This window comes from Geotrypetes seraphini, chromosome 11, assembly GCF_902459505.1.
Source record: "Geotrypetes seraphini chromosome 11, aGeoSer1.1, whole genome shotgun sequence".
Lineage (NCBI taxonomy): Eukaryota > Metazoa > Chordata > Amphibia > Gymnophiona > Dermophiidae > Geotrypetes > Geotrypetes seraphini.
The window spans coordinates 19,625,001-19,629,128 of NC_047094.1; the positions used below are offsets into that span (position 1 = coordinate 19,625,001).

At 39.8% G+C, this 4,128-nt stretch overlaps 1 protein-coding gene across 1 annotated transcript in view; it reads right to left on the reverse strand.

The window, feature by feature from the left end:
* The window catches only part of UNCX (UNC homeobox), a 10,481-nt gene extending 8,700 nt beyond the window's left edge, over nucleotides 1–1,781 (reverse strand). The window contains exon 1 of the mRNA XM_033914490.1: nucleotides 1–1,781. This exon is cut by the window's left edge and continues 3,115 nt beyond it. The gene's annotated coding sequence lies outside the window, so the exon portion shown is untranslated.
* Nucleotides 1,782–4,128: the final 2,347 nt, after the last annotated feature.

Here is a 4,128-nt window from a genome sequence, read left to right on the forward strand (position 1 = left end):
TGATAATAAGACGTACAAGGCTTGCATTCAGGACAGCAACTCGCTTCGCCTTGTTTCCCCCTTTTATCACAATCGGGGTGTGGGTGTTTTTTTTTTTTTTTTTAATCTTCAATTGCTTTCCTACTGGCTTTTTACAGCCTTTTCTCCGGTCTGGAATCGGAGTCAACATATGAAAAAATTAGGCCAGAAAGTGCTGGGGATTGAAGCCACTCCCCACGGCAGTACCACTGAAAGATGGTGAAGGGCCCGAGGAAGCTGGTCAGAACTCTTTGAGGGTGAATTGGGCCAGAGATGCTAGACAAAAATAAAAAAAATAAAAAGAAGAAGATACTCATGATATATAAGGCATCCCTATTTTTGCTCTGGCCTAGCATACTGTATAATGCAAAATCTTTCTCACTTCTAAAGATATAGAGACTCAATTCTAAAGCAATTAAACAGGTGGAGTTACTTTGGAGATTTTAAGAGTACAATATTTGTCTGCAAGGAGGGTAATTCAATTGTTTTTAACAAGTCAAATGCCAAGATTGCTGATTTTCTGCTCGATGAATTCTAATTGTGGTTATCTGCATTGGAAAAATTCTAAAAGGGGTGAAAATAAAGTAGGTTTCCCGTCGTCTCATGCAATTTTTTTTTGGGGGGGGGATGGAGAGATCCATAATGCAGAAGAATTGATTTCGAATCGCAAATTTCTCTACATTTTTCTATGCTATGGACTTTGAAAAAGGGAACAAAACTGATTGCAATTACTTCTGAGCCTGCCACATACTAGCAGTCTGGATGTCGCTTATGTCCTTCAGAAAACACTTAACACTTCACATTATGGCCCACTCACTTTACATAATGGGGCAAATGAATTCCTTTCCATACATTTATGAGGTTCACACTCATCTTAATTCTATAACCAGCGTCTCTTGTCTCTTACTCACGGCCATATTCTTTCATAATTCATGAGCTTGTAAGTAACGTCTCTTCAGGTGTCTTCTGCTATGGATCTTTCAGCAAAAGTGACCTAATATAAAGCACATGTCAATAAAATTATGCGAGAGACCACGAATTCTCGTTATTCTACAAAGGGAAACCAGATTATTGCATCAAACACACGAGGATGGTTTTTTTGTGTGTGTTTGTTGTTGTTTTTAACAAAGTACAGCACAGTGAAACTTTATAATTCAGTTTTCGATAAAACTTCCTACCTAAGACGGTAACGAACAGACCCATTTTTAAAAAATGCACCTGAAAGTGTTTCTTTTGTATTCAAACAGCAGATCAATTCATGAAGACATTAGTGAAAACGATGCCCCTATGGATTGAGGTACTGTGTTCAGTGCTGCGTACGCCTTTCAGCTCTATAGAAATAATAAATAGTAGTCCTGTGACTGAAGGACACAACTTCAGTCTACTTTCTTCCATTATAATATGGGGGGAGGGGAGGAGATATTCCACTTCACGCTACAGAGAAAAAAACCTGTTATTTTTAATTAATTCAACTTATTCTGTGTCAAATTGAAAAAAAACGCAGCCGAGCTCACATCATAATATGCCGCTTTTGCAAACACCATTTATATTTGCAATGAAGCCGAAAATAGCAGCCATACTTTGCAAAGTTTTCCTAACCATCTCAGATGTACATATAAAACCGTCCAGTCTGACACTGATTTTTCTTTCAACAAAAAACGTTAATGCTTTATTCAGTATATCAACAGGCCTTGGTCTACCCCAGGGGTAGGCAATTCCGGTCCTGGAGAGCCGGAGCCAGATCAGGTTTTCAGGATATCCACAATAAATATGCATGAGATAGATTTCCATCTCAAGGAGGCAGTGCATGCAAATCCATCTCGTACATATTCACAGTGGAGATCCTGAAAACCTGACCTGGCTCCGGCTCTCGAGGACTGGAATTGCCTACCCCCGGTTTACCCAGATCACGTTTCCGCTTTCACCCCTACCTCTTTTTAACTTATCAAAAGCAGGTCTGCAGTGTGCACAGGAGCCAACTTTTCACAAAAATGCTTGTGGGTACTAAACTCAGCATTAATGACCCCCTCTCCCCTCCCCGAGGATTTCCCTCAATGTTGGTATCAAACACCCACACAGCTAGTAGCCCTGTTCAGTTTTTTCCTCTGCATGTGGTCTCATTGATAAAACCACACATATACACGCACTCTCTCTCTCTCTCTCTCTCTCCTCCCCCTATATCCCATCTCTTCTTCTCATCCACACTAGCATTTCCTTAACACTTCCTCGTCTTTATCTCTGGTGACTGAACTGTGATTCCATATTGGTGGGTAATTTCGCTATTCGATTTTGTTTTGGGCCATCCACGGTGCAGTTTCGCCTTTTCTTGGCCTTGTTCTTGGCCTTATGTCCTCTGTGGGTTTGACACTACTAAAGAAAGATCCTGATTGCTAATCAGAAAAGTGTCGTTCTGTCTATCTGGAGGCATACGTCCGAAAAGCTTCATCTGTATGAAGGCAAGCACTTTCTCATTCTGGCCTACCCTATGGCTTCCATACATGTTTTGCTTTAGTAGGGCCAATTTGTGACAAACCCTAAATCCCACTCTTCGTCTTATTTTTGTTACAAGCTTTCTCTCAAAGAGGCATTATTAACTGTCAGCTACAATCATTCCCCTTGCTGAAAGAGTCAATGTTTAGGTGCCAATAAGGGAACTTCTTGGAGGTAAACACGTGATCTGGGCTGCACAGTCCTAAGTTCCTGCACTTTTCAGAGGCCTCACTTCCGCCTGCTTTCCCCCCTCTCCTTCCCACCCCCCAACTTCCATTGGTGCTTGAAAGTCTCTCCTAGTCAGTCAAAACCTGTTTGCCTACCATTAAGCATCAGCAGATGCCCCTCCCCTCCCCCCCCCCACCCCCACCCCCGCTCTTCAACTCATGGGAACCAACTTTTCAAAATATTTTGGGTGTTAAATGGATACAAATGACCCCCCTCCTGGACATTGCAAGGGAGCTTGCTCAATTACCCCTTCCCGGTCACCCACTGAATATTTCCACTTGGTCTTCCTGCCTCCAGTCTAGAATGCACTTAGGATATTTATTTATTCAATTTTCAGAACGGTTTACATTAATTTATTCAGGTACTCAAGCGGGTTCACAATCTATCTAATTTACCTGGGGCAATGGTCATATCTTTCTCACCATCCCTAAAGTATGGTTCCTGTTTCTGCTTATGTCCCCATCCTTGGGCTTAGAGGAGATGCTGTTACCCACTATACTTTGATAACTAAAGTTAAGCATTGCTCTGGATTGCAACACTGTACCTTGTACAGCTCTCAGTCCATAAACAATAGTTTTAATTAGAGTGAATCTTTGCCTGTCCAGGCTGAAATTTCTACTGTAGGTGTCTGACTCAACTCACATCCACCTCCCCATCCAGATAAACTAATAAAACCGCCTATCCAACACTGATGTCAATATTACTTTAAATTACACAAAATCAAATTTATTTTTAATTAGCAAATTAATAGGCGGCAGTTGAGGGTTTTAATTACTCAATTAACTTCACGCAAGTTAATTTTTAACTATCTAAATTAACTTGCCCATTACTCGATTTGCTGATAATTACAGAATTAAATCTAAATTAATTGTTGGAGGTGATTTGATCCGCTGCTGAACTGGATGCGATTCCAATTAACCAGTAAAAAAAGATTTTGTTGATGTTTTCTCAACGCTGGGAACCTTTGATTTGATTTTAAGAAACTACTTTTCAAAACTCCCTTCTGATTCTATGAGAATTGTATCCCTCTTAATCCGAACAATTAAAACTTTTCTTCATATAATTATGTATAATTGTGATTCTGTGAAAGAAAAAAAAAAGGGAGAAAGGAGGGGGAGAATGCAGGAGGAGGCTGCTGAATTAGAGAGTTTTTTTTTAATTCACTTCATTTCTGATAGAAAGAAAAAAAAAAAAAAGTAATTCGCTTCAAATTACCTCGTTCAATCCTGACATCCTAATGCCCTTCAAAAATCTTTTCCCTGCATTAAAAAACCCTGAATCTGAAATGAGTACGGCTTTTTAATAATAATAACCAAACTTCCATCAGAATAATAATTTCATTTCAATTAAAAGTGACTTATCACCTTTGCTAAAACGTGCTTAATATGCCGA